Below are 22,053 nucleotides of genomic sequence, written 5' to 3' on the forward strand. Positions count from 1 at the left end.
TGGACCCTAAAAAGTCAGGAGAGTGGCATCATAGGAAGAACAAAGGTGACTTGTAATAGTAAAGAGTTTGAGATCTTTGCTGACGGAAAATTAGCCGGTGTTCATTGACTATGTTTGCTGAGAAATCTTAAAATTATCATGGGCCCTTAGAAAACAGATGGAGACCAAGGATGTCAGGCAAGTGAACTCACAGTACTTTCTCACTCCCATTTTAGCCAACATTCTTGAACTACCAAGACTTCAACTCCTTGATTAGGACTATGGTCAAGTAAACATACTGATTTGATATGTACGTGTTCTCTCACCTTCCAATGGACCAGTGCTAGAAAAAGCCCTGATATTGTTAAAATTTGAATAGCAGGAAGGAGAAATGGAAGAAGTGACAAGCTTAGATAAAGGTGGCAGAATTTGTTCCTAATTGAATCCTGGACTCTCGATTTCTGATTTCATTTGAGAACAGAGGCTATAGTTTCAGGGGGGAAATGAATGTTTCATGACTTTCAAATATTAAGTCAGTTGAAAAAAAATTATTAAATTATTGTAGTCACAATATTATAATAGTACAATATAGTAGCAAAGGAGAACTGAGCTTTTTCCAAACTGCTGATAAAATTGTTAAATGGCAGCTATATTTCAGAACTTAATAAGTGGTCAGCAACAAGATAGGAAGATGTAGGAAAAAAGGAACTATCATTATGTAATCTGATACATCTTAGTGAAAGAAATGTGAGTGAGGTAAAATTTAAGTTGAACTGTTTTACACCAGTATGAGGATGGATTCAAGCTAGCTTGGCTAAAAGACATTGAGACATGAGATGTACTGGAAGGATTCTGAATGGTTCGTTCAGAAAACATCTTTTGTTTGCCTACCATGTGATAGACATGGTTCTAGGTGCTAAGACAAGCAATGAACAAAAAATGTCCTTCTTATGGAGCATATATTCTAAGTTGGAGGAAGACATAAGTAATGTATTAGCTGGTGATATGTATTATAAGGAAAAGCAGAGGAAAGGGTACTACTTCAGGTAGAATGATCAGAGAAGACTTCTGGTGTGGTGAGATATGAAGAGATATGCCTGAAGGAAGTGAGGGAGGGAGGTGACCATGCTAACATCTGGCAGATGTGTATTTGAGGCAGAAGGAACAGCAAGTGCCAATCCCCGAGGTAGAAGTGTAGGGGTGTGCTTGCCTTGTCTGAGATCAGTGAAGGAAAGGGACTGTGGCTGGGGTAGAATGGGGTTAGGGGACGGTGAGGTAGGCAGAGAGATAGGAGATAAGGCTGAAGACTAGGTAAGTTAGATTGAATAAGAACTAGTTTTTAAAATTTTTATTGCTATGAGGGCTTATAGTTCATCATGATGATTTTTACTCTGTATTTGAAGGATCCAAAGTAGAGAAAGAAGTCTTATGACCTGACTTGTGAGATGAGAAGCCATGTGGTTAGGAGGGCAAGAGGGAAGCAAGGAGACAAATTAGGAGGCTCTTCAAGTAATCCAGGCAAGAAACAATGGAGCTTGGGCGCTATGGCATCAGTGGACATGGTGACAAGTGGTTAGAGTCTGCATATCTGGCAAGGATGAGCCATCTCTTGATATTAGATGCAGCACGTGAGAAAGAGAGGCATCAAAAATGACTCCAAATGTTTGAACTTGAGCAACTGGAAGGAAGAAATTGCCAGTAACTGAAATGGAGAATATGCCAGGGAACAGGTTTTTGAGAGGAAGATCAGGAGTTCAGTTTTGAACACATGAAATTTGAGATGCCTCCAAGACACCCAAGTGGAGCTTTTAAGTAGGAGTTAGCTCACTAGAAAGGTCGAGGAGTAAAGAAAGGTAATTTGACCCAAAATAGAGAGTCCTAAAAATGTTCATCTCCCTGATTGAATTGTGATTGTGACACAGACCTTTGCCAGTCCTTTCTCATCTTCCTGGCCTCTAATTGGTGGCTTTTTCTAGCACTCGGTCCTTTGAGTGCTTCTTATTTTTGTTTTCTATGTATTGACTTTATGCTCTTAAAATACTTTCACCACAGATAGGAAACAAGTTTCTGGTCCTCACAAATCACAGCTCTCTATCAGAGATGGACTGTCTTCTCTCAGTTCCAGTTTGGAAAATCCCAAGGAGGACCCCCCTCCTGACATGGACTCTGACATAAGAGGAAAGGTCAGAGGGCACAACACAGCCAAACAGGGGGTCCTGATTATTGGGGTATGGGGTTCCAGAGAAGAGAGATTTATTTTCAACTTTACAAGCATCATTTTTGGTGTCTTCTACGTTAAGAACCATGATAGCCCACTGATGGGCAACCTTATAAATACACAGCTGTGTAAATATAACTGCCTTATGAATATTCTGACTTGCTCCTACCCTGTGCTGTCTTTGGTAAGACTATAATACTTCCAACATTTTGGAGAACCGTGGGTTGCTTAAAAGTCAGATAAGGGACTTATGGTCCCCATCCCTCCCTACTTTTATTTTATTTTTCTTGGGTTTTTCCCCGACTTTTTATTCTGAAATTTTCAAACATACAGAGAGTTGAAAGAGTAGTGAAAAATGTTACTTCCTAAATGTCCCCATAACCTGTGAAACCTGAAGCATGTTTTGATGATTCATGTTTGTAGATCTTGTGACTCAGTGTGATATGATATGAATTGCTCCTGTACTAGGAACACAGTTCTAAATAGAAAAGCAAGAAAACAGCCTCTTTCCTCTTCTCTTTACATCAGAGCCAAAATGGAAACAGCTTCCTATTCTATGTAGGGAGAAGTATGAAAAAAATTTTTTTTTGCTTTTCAAAACAAACCTAATTTCAATCTATATTAACAATTAGGATAAACTTTCAGCTCTACTGATAAACCCTAATTTAAAGCATGTGGAACGTTCTAATATAAAAAGGAGTTTTGTTTTTCCTCCATGGACGGTTTTTAAATGGGCTGCTGCCTTGTAAGTGTGATCCTTTAAGTAATACAAAATGTAGAAAAGATGAAATATACTTCAGGACAGTCTGAACATTGCTTCCATTTTAGAATAGTGCAATGTGCACATTCACAGATGCTAAAACAGTATTACGGACAAGTACAAGGACACTTTGGTCCTATCATATAGTTTTGGTTATCAGCACCATAACAACAATCATAATAATAATGATGGTGACCAGAAGAGATCTTCTACAACTAAAACCATAAAGAAGGAACCACAACAAGATGGGTAGGAGGTGCAGACTCGCAATATAATCAAATCCCATACCTCCCAGGGGCAGGCAACCCACAGACTGGAAAATAACTATATTGCAGAGGTTCTCCCACAGGAGTGAGAGTTCTGAGCGTCCGTCTCACCAACACAGGGGTCCAGCCCAGGGAAAAGGAGCCGCCAGAGCATATGGCTTTGAAAGCCAATGGGGCTTAATTGTAGGAGCTCCACAGGACTGGGGGAAACAGAGACTTCACTCTTAAAGGGCACACACAAAATCACACACACCAGGACCAAGGGCAAAAGCAGTAATTTGATAGGAGCCTGGGCCAGACCTACCTGCTGGTCTTGGAGAGTCTCCTGGAGAGGTGGGGGGGGGGCGCGACTGCAGCTCAATCTGGGGACATAGACACTGGTGTCAGACATACTGGGCAACATTCAGCCATGTGAACACAGGGGCTGCCATCTTGGCTCATTAGCACCAAGATCCTGGCCCCACCCAACAGCCTCTAGGTGCCAGTGCTGGGATGCCTCAGGCCAAACAATGAACTGGGAAGGGACACAGCCCCACCCATCAGCAGCCAGGCTGCCTAAAGACTAAAGAGCCCACAGCCACCTCTAGATATGCCCCTAGATACAGCCCTGCCCACCAGAGGGCCAAGAACTAGCCCCACACACCAGGGGACAGGAACCGGCCCCTCCCACCAGGAAGCCTGAACAAGCCTCTAGACCAGCCTCACCCACCAGGGTGCAGACATCAGGAGAAAGAAAACTATGAACCCACAATGCAGGCCAGACCCTACCCTGGGACTAGCTGGGCCATGGGCCTGCCCACTAGAAGGAAAATGCAACCTTTAGGACACACTGGGCCCCATACCCAACATGCAATGTGTCAGGAACTAAGTCCCCCTGACCCCTCAATGATCTGAAACAAGCTCTAGGATCCCTGGATCCTGCAGCCAGACTCCAGGAACAAGCTCTTCCTGCCAGTAGTCTGGCACTAACTCAAGGATCTGGCTTCACATGCCATAGGGTGGGCAACAGCCCAAGAGTCTTTGGGACTCTGACTCCGCCCACCAGTAAGACAGCACTAGCCCCGGGGGCCCCTAAGATTCCACAACCAGCCAAGTAATTACCAGGTCCCACTAAACAGCAGCCAGCAGCATCTACACGAGGCAGGGCCTGGCAACCAACTGGACTAGGGGCCAATCAGTGCTACCAGAATGCCCACATAGTCGGCCTACCACAACAGAAGGACCAACACAGACCTCTTAGAAGAGATCCCTAGAGCATATAGCTTGGGTGATGAGAGGGGAGTACACAGCTGGTACGCATAGGACGTCTTCTAAAGAGGGCCACTTCTCCAAGGTCAAGAAATATAACTAACCTACCATACACATAAAAATAGAAAAAGCAACTTAGACAAAATGAGGTGGCAGAGGAAAACGTTCCAGATGAAGGAACAAAATAAAACTCCAGAAGAAGAACTAAGTAAAGTGGAGGTAGGCAATCTACCCAAGAAGGAGTGCAGAGTAATGATAGTAAAGATGATCAAAGAACTTGTGAGGAGAACAGATGCACAGAGGAAGCAGTTACAAGTTTTTAACAAAGAGTTAGAAAGCATGAAGAACAACTAGAGATGAAGAATACAATAACTGAAATGAAAAATACACTAGAAGGAATCAATAGTAGACTAAATGATTCAGAAGAATGGATCAGTGAGCTGGAAGACAGCGTAGTGGAAAACACTGCTGCTGAACAAAAAAAAGAATAAAGAATGAAAAGAAAAGAGGACAGTTTAAGAGACCTCTGGGACAACATCAAGTGCACTAATATTCACATTATAGGGGTCCCAGAAGGAGAAGAGAGAGAGAAAGGGCCCGAGAAACTTTGAAGAGACAGTAGCTGAAAACTTTCCTAACTTGGGAAAGAAAACAGTCGACCAAGTCCAGAAGGCGCAGAGCATCCCATACAGGATTAACCCAAAGAAGAACACACCAAGACACACTGTAATCAAAATGACAAAAATCAAAGATAAAGAGAGAATACTAAAGGTGGCAAGGGAAAAGCACTAAATAATGTACAAGGGAACTCCCATAAGGCTATCAACTGATTTTTTCAGTAGAAGTTCTGCATGCCAGAAGGGAGTGGCATGATATATTTAAAATGATGAAAGAGAAAAACCTACAACCAAGAATACTCTACCCAGCGAGCCGCTGATTCAGATTAGATGGAGAAATCAAAATCCTTAAACAAAAGCTAAAAGCATTCAGCACCACAAAACAAGCTTTACGACAACTGTTAAAGAAACTTCTTTAGGTTGGAGACCTTCATGATGGAGGAGGAGTAAGACGTGGAGATCACCTTCCTCCCCATAAATACATTAAAAATACAGCTACGTGTGGAACAACTCCTACAGAACACCTACTGAACGCTGGAAGAAGACCTCAGACTTCCCAAAAGGCAAGAAAATCCCCATGTACCTGGGTAGGGCAAAAGAAAAAAGAAAAAACAGAGACAAAAAATAGGGACGGGACCTGCACCTCTGGGAGGGAGCTGTGAAGGAGGAAAAGTTTCCACACACTAGGAAGCCCCTTCACTGGCGGGGACAGGGGGTGGACGGGGGAGAATCTTCGGAGCCATGAAGGAGAGCACAGACACAGGGGTGCAGAGGGCAAAGCAGAGAGATTCCCACACAGAGGATCGATGCCGACGAGCACTCACCAACATGAGAGGCTTGTCTGCTCACCCGCCGGGGCAGGTGGGAACTGGGCACTGAGGCTTGGGCTTTGGAGGTCAGACCCTAGGGAGAGGACTGGGGTTGGCTGCATGAACACAGCCTGAAGGGGGCTAGTGCGCCACAGCTAGCTGGGAGGGGAGTCCAGGAAAAAGTCTGGACCTGCCAGAGAGGCAAGAGACCTTTGTTTCAGTGTGCACGAGAAGAGGGGATTCCTTCCCAGTGTGCCCACAGAAGGCAGAGCACCGCCTAAACGAGCTCCAGAGATGGGCGCAAGCTGTGGCTATCAGCTTGGACCCCAGAGACAGGCATGAACTGCTAACACTGCTGCCACTGGCACCAAGAACCTGTGCGCAAGCAAGGTCACGCTCCACTGCCCCCCCCCCCCCACCGAGAGCCTGTGAAGCCCGCCACTGCCAGGGTGCCATGATCCAGGGACAACTTCCCCGGGAGAACACACGGCACGCCTCAGGCTGTTGTGCCGGCCTCTGCCTCCTCAGGCTCGCCCCACATTCCAATTATGACTACCGTATCCCTCCCTCCCCCAAGCGTGAGTGAGCAAGAGAGACCTAATCAGCTGCTGATTTAACCGCCTCCTGTCTGGGCAGGTAACAGATGCCTGAGGGCGGCCTACACGCAGAGGTGGGACCAAAACCAAAGCTGAACCCCGGGAGCTGTGCAAACAAAGAAGAATAAGGGAAATCTCTCCCAGCAGCCTCAGGAGCAGCAGATTAAATCCCCACAAACAACTTGATAAACCCTGCATCTGAAGAATACCTGAATAGACAATGAATGTTCCCAAAATTGAGGCGGTGGACTTTGGGAGCAACTGTAGACTTGGGGTTTGCTGTGTCTAATTTGTTTTTGGTTTTAGGTTTATGGTAGCTTAGTATATAGTGCTTATCATCACTGGTGGATTTGTTTATTGGTTTGATTGCTCTCTTCCTTTATATATATATATATATATTTTTTTTTTTTTTTTTAATCTCCTTTTTCTCTTTTTGTGATTGTGTATGTGTATGCTTCTTTGTGTGATTGTCTGTATAGGTTTGCTTTTACCATTTGACTTAGGGTTTTGCCTGTTCGTTTTTTTGTTTTTGTTTTTGTTTTCTTTCTTCCTTTTCTTCTGAGCCGTGTGGCTGGCAGGGTCTTGGTGCTCTGGCTGGGTGTCAGGCCTGAGACTCCGAGGAGGGAGGGCCGAGTCCAGGACATTGGACCACCAGAAACCTCCCGGTCCCACGTAATATCAATCGGCAAGAGCTCTCCCAGAGATCTTCATCTCAACACTAAGACTCAGTTCCACCCAATGGCCAGCAAGCTCCAGTGCTGGATACCCCATGCCAAACAACTAGCAAGATAGGAACACAACCCCACCCATTAGCAGAGAGGCTTTCTAAAGTCATACTACGTTCACAGACACTCCAAAACACAACACTGGATGTGGCCCTGCCCACCAGAAGGACAAGATACAGCCCCACCCAGCAGAACACAGGCACCAGTGCCCTCCACCAGGAAGCCTACACAAGCCACTGAACCAACCTCACCCACTGTGGGAAGACACCAAAAGTAACGGGAACTACAAACCTGCAGCCTGCGAAAAGGAGACCCCAAACACAGTAAGCTAAACAAAATGAGAAAACAGAGAAATATGCAGCAGATAAAGGAGCAAGGTAAAACCCACCAGACCAAACAAATGAAGAGGAAATAGGCAGTCTACCTGAAAAAGAATTCAGAGTAATGATAGTAAAGATGGTCCAAAATCTTGGAAATAGAAAGCAGAAAATACAAGAAACGTTTAACGAGGACCTAGAAGAACTAAAGAGCAAACATATGAACAACACAATAAATGAAATTAAAAATACTCTAGAAGGAATCAATAGCAGAATAACTGAGGCAAAAGAACGGATAAGTCACCTGGAAGATAAAATAGTGGAAATAACTACTGTACAGCAGAATAAAGAAAAAAGAATGAAAAGAATTGAGGATAGTCTCAGAGACCTCTGGGACAACATTAAACACACCAACATTTGAATTATAGGGGTCCCAGAAGAATAGAAAAAGAAAGGGACTGAAAAAATATTTGAAGAGATTATAGTTGAAAAATTCCCTAACATGGGAAAGGGAATAGTCAATCAAGCCCAGGAAGCGCAGAGAGTGCCATACAAGATAAATCCAAAAGAAACATGCCAAGACACATATTAATCAAACTAACAAAAATTAAATACAAAGAAAAAATATTAAAAGCAGCAAGGGAAAAGCAACAAATATCATACAAGGGAAACCTCATAAGGTTAAGAGCTGATCTTTCAGCAGAAACTCTGCAAGCCAGAAGGGAGTGGCAGGACATATTTAAAGTGATGAAAGAGAAAAACCTACAACCAAGATTACTCTACCCAGCAAGGATCTCACTCACATTCAGAGAAATTAAAAATTTTACAAACAAGCAAAAGTTAAGAGAATTCAGCACCACCAAACCAGCTTTACAACAAATGCTAAAAGAACTTCTCTAGGCAGGAAACACAAGAGAAGGAAAAGACCTACAAAAACAAACCCCAAACAGTTAAGAAAATGGCAACAGGAACATACATATTGACAATCATCTTAAATGTAAATGGATTAAATACCCCAACCAAAAGACACAGACTGGCTGAATACAAGAACAAGACCCGTATATATGCTGTCTACAAGAGACCCACTTCAGACTTAGGGACACATACAGACTGAAAGTGAGGGGGTGGAAAAAGCTATTTCATGAAAATGGAAATCAAAAGAAAGCTGGAGTAGCAATTCTCATATCAGACAAAATAGACTTTAAAATAAAGACTATTACAAGAGACAAAGAAGGACACTACATAATGATCAAGGTATCAATCCAAGAAGAATATATAACAACTGTAAATATTTATGCACCCAACATAGGAGCACCTCAATACATAAGGCAAATGCTAACAGCCATAAAAGGGGAAATCGACAGTAACACAACAATAGTAGGGGACTTTTAACACCCCACTTTCACCAATGGACAGATCATAGAAAATGAAAATAAATAAGTCAACACAAGCTTTAAAAGACACATTAGACCAGATAGACTTAATTGATATTTATAGGACATTCCATCCAAAAACAACAGAATACACTTTCTTCTCAAGTGCTCATGGAACATTCTCCAGGATAGATCATATCTTGGGTAACAAATCAAGACTTGGTAAATTTAAGAAAACTGAAATCATATCAGGTATCTTTTCTGACCACAACACTATGAGACTAGATATAAACTACAGGAAAAAAACTGTAAAAAAATACAAACACATGGAGGCTAAACTATACGCTACTAAATAACCAAGATATCACTGAAGAAATCGAAGAGGAAATCAAAAGATACCTAGAAACATATGACAATGAAAACACGAGGCCCCAAAACCTATGGGATGCAGCAAAAGCAGTTCTAAGAGGGAAGTTTATAGCAATTCAATCCTACCTCAAGAAACAAGAAACATCTCAAATAAACAACCTAATCTTACACCTAAAGCAAGTAGAGAAAGAAGAACAAAAAAAACCCCAAGTTAGCAGAAGGAAAGAATCATAAAGATCAGATCAGAAATAACTGAAAAAGAAATGAAGGAAATAATAGCAAAGATCAATAAAACTAAAAGCTGGTTCTTTGAGAAGTTAAACAAAATTGATAAACCATTAGCCAGACTCATCAAGAAAAAAAGGGAGAAGATTCAAATCAACAGAATTAGAAATGAAAAAGGAGAAGTAACAACTGGCACTGCAGAAATACAAAGGATCATGAGAGACTACTACAAACAACTATATGCCAATAAAATGGACAACCTGGAAGAAATGGACAAATTTTTAGAAAACTACAACCTTTCAAGACCGAACCAGGAAGAAATAGAAAATATGAACACACTAATCACAAGTAATGAAATTGAAACTGTAATTAAAAATCTTCCAGCAAACAAAAGCCCAGGATCAGATGGCTTCACAGGCGAATTCGATCAAACATTTAGAGAAGAGCTAACACCTATCCTCCTCAAACTCTTCCAAAATATAGCAGAGGGAGGAATACTCCCAAACTCATTCTACGAGGCCACCATCACCCTGATATCAAAACCAGACAAAGATGTCACAAAAAAAGAACACTACAGACCAATATCACTGATGAACATAGATGCAAAAATCCGCAACAAAATACTAGCAAACAGAATTCAACAGCACCTTAAAAGGATCATACACCATGATCAAGTGGGATTTATCCCAGGGATGCAAGAATTATTCAAAATATGCAAATCAATCAATGTGACACACTATAGTAACAAACTGAAGGATAAAAACCATATGATAATCTCAAGAGATGCAGAAAAAGCTTTCAACAAAATTCAACACCCATTTATGATAAAAACTCTCCAGAAAATGGGCATAGAGGGAACCTAACTGAACATAGTATAGGCCATATATGAAAAACCCACAGCCGACATCGTTCGCAATGGTGAAAAACTGAAAGCATTTCCCCTAAGATCAGGAAGAAGACAGGGTTGCCCACTCTCACTGCTATTATTCAACATAGTTTTGGAATTTTTAGCCACAGCAATCAGAGAAGAAAAAGAAATAAAGGGAATCCAAATTGGAAAAGAAGTAGTAAAACTGTCACTGTTTGCAGATGACATGATACTATACATAGAGAATCCTAAAGATGCTACCAGAAAACCACTAGAGCTAATCAATGAATTTGGTAAAGTAACAGGATACAAACTTAATGCACAGAAATCTCGTGCATTCCTATACACTAATGATGAAAAATCTGAAAGAGAAATTAAGGAAACACTCCCATTTACGACTGCAACAAAAAGAATAAAATACCTAGGAATAAACCTTCCTAAGTAGACAGAAGACCTGTATTCAGAAAACTATGAGACACTGATGAAAGAAATGAAAGATGATACAAACAGATGGAGAGATATACCATGTTCTTGGATTGGAAGAATCAACATTGTGAAAATGACTATACTACCCAAAGTAATCTACAGATTCAATGCAATCCCTATCAAGTTACCAATGGCATTTTTCACAGAACTAGAGCAAAAGAGCAAAAAATTTTACAATTTGTATGGAAACACAGACACCAAATAGCCAAAGCAATCTTGAGAAAGAAAAACAGTAATCAAGACACTATGGTACTGGCACAAAAACAGAAATATAGATCAATGGAACAGGATAGAAACCCCAGAGATAAACCGATGCACATATGGCCACCTTATCTTTGACAAAGGAGGCAAGAATATACAATGGAGAAAAGACAGCCTGTTCAATAAGTGGTGCTGGGAAAACTGGACAGCTACATGTAAAACAACGTAATTAGAACACTTCCTAACACTGTACACAAAAATAAACTCAAAATGTATTAAAGACCTAAATGTAAGTCCAGACACTATCAAACTCTTGGAAGAAAACATAGGCAGAACACTCTATGACATAAATCACAGCCAGATCCTTTCTGGCCCACCTCCTAGAGAAATGGAAATAAAAACAAAAATAAACAAATGGGACCTAATGAAACTTAAAACCTTTTGCACAGCAAAGGAAACCATAAACAAGACAAAAAGACAATCCTCAGAATGGGAGAAAATATTTGCAAACAAAGAAACTGAAAAAGGATTAATCGCCAAAATATACAAGCAGCTCATGCAGCTCAATATCAAAAGAACAGACAACCCAATCCAAAAATGGACAGGAAGACCTAAACAGACATTTCTCCAAAGAAGATATACAGATTGCCAACAAACACATGAAAGGATGCTCAACATCACTAATCATTAGAGAAATGAAAATCAACACCACAATGAGGTATCACCTCACACTGGTCAGAATGGCCATCATCAAAAAACCTACAAACAATAAATGCTGGAGAGGGTGTGGAGAAAAGGGAACCCTCTTGCACTGTTGGTGGGAATGTAAATTGATACAGCCACTATGGAGAACAGTATGGAGGTGCCTTAAAAAACTAAAAATAGAACTACCATATGACCCAGCAATCTCACTCCTGGGCATATACCCTGAGAGAACCATAATTTAAAAAGAGACATGTCCCAAAATGTTCATTGTAATACTATTTACAATAGCCAGGACATGGAAGCAACCTAAGTGTCCAATGACAGATGAATGGATAAAGAAGATGTGGCACATATTCACAATGGAATATTATTTGGCCATAAAAAGAAACAAAACTGAGTTATTTGTAGTGAGGTGGATGGACCTAGAGTCTGTCATACAGAGTGAAGTCAGAAAGAGAAAAACAAATACCGTAAGCTAAAACATACATATGGAATCTAAAAAAAAAAAAAAGTTTCTGATGAACCTAGGGGCAGGACAGGAATAAAGATGCAGATGTAGAGAATGGACTTGAGGACATGGGGAGGGGTAAGGGTAAGCTGGGATGAAGCGAGAGAGTAGCATTGACATATATACAGTACCAAATGTAAAATAGATAGCTAGTGGGAAGCAGCCTCATAGCACAGGGAGATCAGCTCGGTGCTTTGTGACCACCTAGAGGGGTGGGATATGGAGGGTGGAAGGGAGATGCAAGAGGGAGGGGATATGGGGATATACGTATGCATATAGCTGATTCATTTTGTTATACAGCAGAGACTAACACAGCATTGTAAAGCAATTATACTCCAATAAAGGTGTTAAAAAATAAAAATAAAATAAATAAAAACAATACTGACTTAAGGAAAAAAAAAAAAGAAAAACTTCTTTAGGCAAAAGAGAAGAGACCACAACTAGAAACAAGAAAATTACAGAATGTAAAAGCTTGCCACTAAAGGCAAACATTAAGTAAATGTAGGAAATCCTCCAAACACAAAGCTAGTAGGGAGATTAGAAGACAAAAGTAGTAAAATCATCTGTATCCACAATAAGCAGTTAAGGGATACACGAAACGTGTAAAATATGATATCAAGAACAATAATCATGAGGGGAGGAGAGTACAAATGCAGGGTTTTTAAAAAGCATTCGATATTAAGAGATCAGCAACTTAAAACAATCACAAATGTATATAGACTGCCATACAAAACCTCATGATAACTGCAAACCAAGACTCTATAACAGGTATACACTTAAAAAAGGAAAAGGAATCCAAACGTAACACTAAAGATAGGCAGCAAATCACAAGAGAACAAAAGAAGAAAAAAAAAAGACATACAAAAAGAAATACAAAACAATTAACAAAATGGCAATAAGAACATACATATCGATAATTACCTTAAATGTAAATGGACTAAATGCTCCAACCAAGAGACACAGGCTTGCTGAATGGATACAAAAACAAGACCCATATATATACTGCCTACAAGGGACTCACTTCAGATCTAGAGACACATACAGACTGAAAGTGAGGGGTTGGAAAAAGGTATTCCACGCAAATGGAAATCAAAAGAAAGCCAGAGTAGCAATACTTATATCAGAAAAAAATAGTCTTTAAAGACTGTTACAAGAGACAAAGAAGGACACTACATAATGATCAAGGGATCAATCCAAGAAGAAGATATAACAATTGTAAATATATATGCACCCAACACAGGAGCACCTCAATATATAAGGCAAATAATAACAGGCATAAAAGGAGAAATTGACAGTAATACTATAGTAGTGGGGGAGTTTAATACCCCATTAACATCAATATACAGATCATCCAGACAGAAAATCAAAACCCTCCAGAAAGTAGGCATAGAGGGAACTTACCTCAACATAATAAAGGCCATATATGACAAACCCACAGCCAACATCATTCTCAATGGTGAAAAACTGAAACCATTTCCACTAAGTTAAGGAACAAGGCAAGGATGCCCACTCTCACCACTTTTATTCAACATAGTTTTGGAAGTCCTAGCCACAGCAATCAGAGAAGAAAAACAAATAAAACGTATCCAAATTGGAAGGGAAGAAGTAAAACTCACTGTTTGCAGATGCCATGATACGATACATAGAAAATCCTAAAGATGCCACCAGGAAACTACTAGAGCTCATCAATGAATTCAGTAAAGTTGCAGGATACAACATTAATATACAGAAATCTGTTGCATTTCCATACACTAACAACAAAATGTCAGAAAGAGAAATTCAGGAAATGATCCCATTTACCATCTCATCAAAAAGAATAACATACCTAGGAATAAACCTACTAAAGAGGCAAAACGCCTGTGCTCTGAAAACTATAAGATGCTGTTGAAAGAAATCGAAGACAACACAAACAGATGGAAAGATATACTGTGTTCTTGGATTGGAAGAATCAGTATTATTAAAATGACCATACTACCCAAGGATATTTATAGATTCAATGCAATCCCTATCAAATTACCAATGGCATTTTCCGCAGAACTAGAACAAATAATTTTAAAATTTGTATGGAAACACAAAGTACCCCAAATAGTTAAAACAATCTTGAGAAAGAAGAATGGAGCTGGAGGAATCATGCTCCCTGACTTCAGATTATACTACAAAGCTACAGTGATCAAAACACTTTGGTAATGGCACAAAACAGACACACAGATCAATGGAACAGGGTAGAAAGACCAAAAATAAATCTACACACTTATGGTCAATTAATCTACAACAAAAGAGGCAAGACTATACAATGGAGAAAAGACAGTCTCTTTAATAAGTGGTGCTGGGGAAACTGGACAGCTACATGTAAAAGAATGAAATTAGATCATTCTCTAACACAATACACAAAAATAAACTCAAAATGGATTAAAGACCTAAATGTAAGGATACTATAAAACTCCTAGAGGAAAACATATGCAGAACACATTTTGATGTAAATTGCAGCAATATTTTTTTGGATCTGTCCCCTAGAGTAATGGAAATGGAAACAAAAATAAAGAAACTGGACCTAATTAAGCTTAAAAGCTTTTGCACAGCAAAGGAAACTGTAAACAAAATGAAAAGATAACCTACAGAATGGGAGAAAATATTTGCAAATGATTCAACCAATACGGGATTAATTTCCAAAATATACAAACAGCTCATACAACTCAATATCAAAATAACATACAAACCAATCAAAAAATGGGCAGAAGAACTGAATAGACATTTTTCCAAAGAAGACATACAGATGTCCAACAGGCACAGGAAAAGATGCTCAACATCACTAATTATTAGAGAAATACAAATCAAAACTGCAATGAGGTATTACCTCGCACCAGTCAGAATGGCCATCATCAAAAAGTCTGCAAATAATAAATGCTGGAGAGCATGTGGAGAAAAGGGAACCCTCCTACACTGTTGGTTCGAATATAAATTGGTGCAGCCACTATGGAGAACAGTATGGAGGTTTCTGAAAAAAAACGTGTTACCATATGATCCAGCAATTCCACTCCTGGGCATACATCTGGAAAACATGAAATTGCTGATTGAAAAGTTACTTGCACCCCACTGTTCATCGCAGCACTATTTACAACAACTAAGACATGGAAACAACCTAAATGTCTGTTGACAGATGACTGGATAAAGAAGATGTGGTATATAACCACAATGGAATATTAGCCATAAAAAGGAATGAAATAATGCCATTTGCAGCAACATAGATGGACGTAGAGATTATCATACTAAGTGAAGTAAATCAGACAGAGAAAGATAAATATCATATGATATCACTTATATGTGGAATCTAAAAAATGATACAAACAAACTTGTTTACAAAACATATAAACTCACAGACATAGAAAACAAACTTACGGCTACCAATGGAGAAAGTGGTTGGTGGTGGAGGGATAAATTAGGAGTTTGGGATTAACAGATGCACACTGTTAATACATATAAAATAGATAAGCAACAAGGTCCTACTGTATAGCACAGAGAAGTATATTCATTATCTTGTAATAACCTATGATAGAAAAGAATCTGAAAAAGAACATATGTGTGTGTGTGTGTGTTTGTGTATATATATATATATATATACACACACACACACACACACACACACACACACACACACACACACACATATATGTATGTATAAATGAATCACTTTTCTATACACCTGAAACTAACACAACATTGTAAGTCAACTATACTTCAATTAAAAAAAATTTGCCAGTTAGGACATACTAATACACACCACTACCAGTAAAAATGAAATAAAGTAATAGTACCACTAACAAAAAGAAAGAGAAAGAGGGACATTAGGAATCTGGAAAAGACATCAATAATAGGTACATTTTAATATCAAGGCAAGATGCTTAAATAAGTCATTAGTCCACTGGATTAAAAATGATGAAAAAAAAATAATGCTTTAAAAAATATTCATAAGGTCACTGAACTAATACATTATATTTGCAAAATGCTACGGCACATTTTATTGACCTCTTGCTCAAGCTAATTACCACTATAACTTTAAAAATATATATTATTACTCTTAATCTTTAAAATAACAATTTATGAGAGACCTGAAGAACACTTTACCCACTTTCATATTTTTGGCTCGGCCCAAGGAGGAGAGAAGTTTTGCACTCCTTCACAGTGTTTCTATTGATATTTTATCTTATACTTACTTCATCCCATAGGATAAGGAAACATAATTTGATTAGTCAGATAGTCATATTTTATTTGTAGGTGGTTTCTGTGCCTAAATGCATTAAGGCAAGTGCAAAACTTAGTCTAAACATTTGGAAATTAATTAATATTAAAAATTTTTTTTAAATAAATTAACTCTTACTTTCCACTCTCCTTCTAGGCATGAACAATTTCACTGGAAGATATAAACAACAAAACTTACACAGCAGAAAAAAATTTTATGATGCTGAAAGTATGCATGCACAGAAAAACCAATCAATATCTAAATGCAAGAAAAAGAAACAATCTTAAAAAAGGAAAATATAGTTGAATGTCTCTGTATTCCATTACCAAAGTATTACAGAAAAAAAGTGGACAATCATAACTGTATGGTGCTCAATCAGGAGATTTCTGCTTCTGGTAACACAGACACTAGTAATTTTTAAAAGCCCTCTGTCTCAAAACATCTAGAATGCTTACTAATATACAACAAACAGGGCTTCCCTGGTGGCGCAGTGGTTGAGAATCTGCCTGCCAATGCAGGGGACACGGGTTCGAGCCCTGGTCTGGGAAGATCCCACATGCCGCAGAGCAGCTGGGCCCGTGAGCCACAACTACTGAGCCTGCGTGTCTGGAGCCTGTGCTCCGCAACAAGAGAGGCTGCGACAGTGAGAGGCCCACGCACCACGATGAAGAGTGGCCCCCACTTGCCACAACTAGAGAAAGCCCTCGCACAGAAATGAAAACCCAACACAGCCAAAAATAAATAAATAAACAAATAAGTTTTCATTAAAAAAAAAAATACAACGAACATATTTTTAAATGCATTTTTGAGCCCATAACAAATAAGAATGACCTAAAAAAAATAATGATGATGGCAAGCACACTTAGTACTTACTATGTATCATGCAGTGTTCTATGTAATTTATATTAACTAATTTATTCCTCACAGCAATCCTATGAGGCATGTATTATTATTATCCTTCCCATTTTTACTGATGAAGATGCTGAGTCACAGAAAGGTCATCCAAAGCCACACAGCCAATAAGCGGCAGATTCAAACCCAGGCAACTGGCTCCAAAATCACGCTCACAAGCCACCATGGAGTTATTATTGCTGTTATTACCATTGTTTCTCATAGAATTAATTATTGTATTTACTGAGCATGTACTATGGTTCTAACTGTAGAGAGGACCCAAAGAAATATGACAGAGTTCTGATCCTCAAGAAAAAAAATGCCACAATGAAGTTTAAAATAGATGAAGTAAGGTAGATAGAACTCTTCAACACCTATCTTGAATTTTCACTCCATAGAATAACATGACACGATCAACTTTATCTTCATTTGAACAAAGGAAACACAATTGTGTGTGTGTGTGTTTGAAAACCTAACAGTCCAGAGAGAGGCAGCCCAGAGTACATCGACATTTTCTGTCTCTGGGTCCAACTTCACTGATCTCCATCCTGCTATCCTATCACCAGTGAGTGGTTAGGAGTAGATAGTGGAAGGGGAGGACAAGCCCATTAATCTTTTTTTCACTGTTAACAAAATACACTTTATTCTCCTCATTCTATGAATCATCTAATATAGCAGTGTTTATCAGAGCATGGTCCCTGGACCACCTATATTAGAACCACCTCAGGGGCTGTCAGACATGCAAACTCCTGGACCCCAACCCAGACCCAATGACTCTGACCTCTTAGGAGGGGACACAGGAATATGGATAAGGAAGCCCAGTTTCAAAGCTGATTTTTATTTTGTCTTCACGTCCTGCACTCCCCGGTCTACGTGAAGGGTCCCTTATGAAACAAGGTAGACTAGAAGGAACAGGCTTGGAGGACGGGCTGCTGGTAAGCCGGGCCACGCCCAGCCTCCTCCTCTGCCCGCAGCTCTTGGCAGGAGCACTCTGAGTCCCATGTGTCACCAGAAAAACAGCATGTGTCCTCATGGTCAGGGAAGAGCTGCCACACATAGATGCGACATATGACAACTCGAGAATACCTATGGGCTCGAGGCTGGGTGAGCTCTCTCTGGGTGAGAACCAGTAGAGACAGAAAACGATCAACAAAAGAGCTCTCTTGGAACAAAATTAGAGATAGCTTCTTATGGCCCATATACACACCACTTAAAAAACAAACAAACGAGCCTGAAGAAAATTAGGCAGTAAACTTGGAAGACATGAGCCCTTCCTAACATCACACTAAGTGGCCCAAACAGTTTCAGCGGGCGCTGCCAGCTCCGGCTCCCAGAGCTGAAAGGGCAGCCATGTCTACTTCTAAACCATTTAATTGTGCCAGATGATCAAATGCTTTTTGTCTTTTACATGTCATATCTCAAACCCTCAGATCCCCTCACTGGCCACGAGACAAAGCCACTGAGCTTCCATATTGGAAACCAGTAAATTTAATTTGTGGATGAAGTTCCCCACATCAATTTTGATTGCTGTCACTTTAGGAGATTTGGAAGACTCAGATGCTGCGTGAAAACTCTTCTTTAAACGGCTGGGCAGAGAATCCACGCTCAAGGTCTGCTTGCCCTTCAGGTCCCCTGGGTCTTCATGATGATCCTGCCAGCCGTTCAGGTGGAACTGAAGTGGGGGTGGGACATTTCTCTCTATCTTGACGACCTTCTCAAGGGTCTCTTTCTCTGAGCCCTTGGTCTGACAGCCCCGAAGTTCCACCACATGCTTTATAAAGGCCACATCTTTGAGGCAGCGGTTTGTCCCCTCTGAGGCCTTCCTGGTGGGACTTGGTTGTGCCGTGCACAAGAACTCCTGCGGAGAAATTGGCTTCTTGTATTTGTAAGGTGTTTCCAATCAGCTGTCCTCCGGCCAGGTCACAAGTGACATTCTGCCTCACTGACTTGGTGACTCAGGAGTCCCTGCCTGACCCTGCTCAAGTGAAGTAAGGAGGAAACCAGGTAAGGTCTCAGATGCTTTTTTTTTTCTTTCTTTTAATTAAGGAGACATTTAAACATAGCTGACTGTTACCCACCAGCTGGTGCTTGTGGTTTTGGTAACTCCAGGGGGAGAAAGTCTCGGTGCCTGCTGGTCAGTGGGTGGATATAACCTTTTTACAACAAGTCACCAAAAAGAAGTCCCTGGTTCATCTTGCTCCTCCAATTAAAGCTATGACAGAGGTTGTGATGGTTGTGAAGCATGTAGGCCTAATACAGAGATTGTATGATGTGGTAAAGTGCTTTATTTCACCAAGAGCCGGACTCAAATCTCTGAGACCATGTGAAGCTGAGGTGAGGTGGGCTTTGCCCCTCAGGAAAGGTGTGCCAAAAGCATGAGGCCTTCCCCTGGCTCACTGAGTCCTCAGGGCCTCCCTCCCTCCGTTGAGGCTGCGTTGTGGAGTCTGAACTCATGAATGCTGTTGGAGAGAAAGGCATAGCTAGGGCTCTGCCCTCTCCTCTGACAAGCCAGGAAAACCACAACCCCACCAGAAGCAGAGAAGGAAATCAAGCAGCAGAAACTCATATTCCATCTTAGACGATGTTGCAAGGCATCCTGTGACCCCGACCATAATATATGAGGAAGAGCTATAAGTGGAGCAAAGCCCCCTGGCGGCACAGGAAGACCTGAGGGAGGAAGTGTCCATCTGCAGGTCTCAGACAAGCCCGGAAGAGCAGAGTCCTCTCACACACCCCAAAGGGCTCAACTGCCCATCCCCTGTTTGAATCAGAGGCCTTAGGGTACATCAGCGGGTGGTGGGAGCTTCCCTGGCGTCTGTTTGATACCAGCAAGTGGCAAAGGTGTGAGGCCAATGGAGGAGCACAAAAAAATCATCTCTGAAAGAGGCGATTTGTTGGAGAGGATGGGGAAGAGAGACTCCAACAGTACACAGCCTTGTAAACTGTTGATTTCTCACATACACGACGACTCTGTGATCTCGAAGACTATTTCCGCTGGTCTGAAAACCAGACTGGCTTGCCCATGGGAATCTCCTTCAAAGGGCTGATCCAAGAAGAACTAGCCTCATTGAAAGATAAGGAATAATTTTAAAAAGAACGAGTACAGGATCTATACAAACATGTTACAAGCAAAACATGAGGAAAGGAGTAAGAAAAACAAATGTTAAGAAACAGGCAGCAGAAATATGTGGCCACGAGGTAGGTGAAAATTATGACATCACCGTGAATTCAAAAGAATGTTACAGGTTGATTTAAGAGCTCAAAGCAGAAACATAAGAGCTCAGGGAAGAACCGGCTATAATAATAATAATAATAATAATAATAATAATAATTATTATTAATATTACCACCATCATCATCTCCTTTTACTAATTTACAAAGAGACCTTAAAATGTGCCCATAGTGGTTGAGAGTGCTTTTATGTATTAACTTATCCATCCTTACGATAGCCTTATAAGGGAGATGCTCTTATTTTTACTCAATTTAATATGAGGTAACCAAAAGTCAAGTAACTGAACAAGAATTACATTCTGGTAGGTGGAATCAAACCCTGACTTCAGAACCCTCACTTTTAACCACTAGACTATCCTCAGGAGCTGGGAGAGCCCAGGGAGGACACAAAGAGAAATTAAACCTGCATTGGAATAAGCACAAAAAGGAATAAACACTGATGAAAATATAAGGACACAAAGGAAAAGATTGAAAAGCAAGCAAAATGAGTTGGAAATGAAAAGCTGGACAAGAATAATATGAAAATAATAGAGACATCAGTCCAAAGAGATCCACAAACAGTATCCCTATTGAAAAGAACCAATCAAATAGAAGAAAATACTCAATATTATTCAAGAATATTTCCAGAAATAAAAAAGACTTTTATGAAAAGGTGTATCATGTGCCAAGAAAAACGGATACACTAAGCATCAAATCATAGTAAAGTAACTAGACTTCAAAGATAAAGAAAGAATCCTGTGAGCATTCTAACCAAGAGGAAAATTTGCCTACACAGGGAAAAACATCAGGCTAATTTAACTTCTCCACAGGAATGGTCAACACTTTTTCAAATCATGGAAGGAAAATGTGAGGAATCCAAGAATTTTATACTCAGCAAACATGTTGATCAAGTATAAAAGCAGAAGACACACATTTTCAAATATGTAAGACCAGCAGCAATGGTTTGTTTTTTTTTTTAACATCTTTTTGGAGTATAATTGCTTTATAACAAAGTGAACCAGCTATACATATACGTATGTCCCCATGTCTCCTCCCTCTTGCATCTCCCTCCCACCCTCCCTATCCCACCCCTCTAGGTGGTCACAAAGCACTGAGCTGATCTTCCTGTGCTATGCGGCTGTTTCCCACTAGCTATTTCACATTTTGTAGTATATATAAGTCCATGCCACTCTCTCACTTCATCCCAGCTTACCCTTCCCCATCCCCATGTCCTCAAGTCCATTCTCTACAAGACCAGCAGCAGTGTTGACCACTTTTTGAAGAAACTACAAGAAGGCAAATTTTTGTCAACCAAGAGATCAGGGGAGAAACCTTGGCAAAAAGAATGGTGGTGAGGGACTTCCCTGGTGGTCCAGTGGGTAAGACTTTGCACTCCCAATGCAGGGAGCCTGGGTTCGATCCCTGGTCGGGGAGCTAGATCCTGC

This window comes from Balaenoptera borealis, assembly GCF_965194805.1.
Source record: "Balaenoptera borealis genome assembly, chromosome: 2".
NCBI lineage: Eukaryota > Metazoa > Chordata > Mammalia > Artiodactyla > Balaenopteridae > Balaenoptera > Balaenoptera borealis.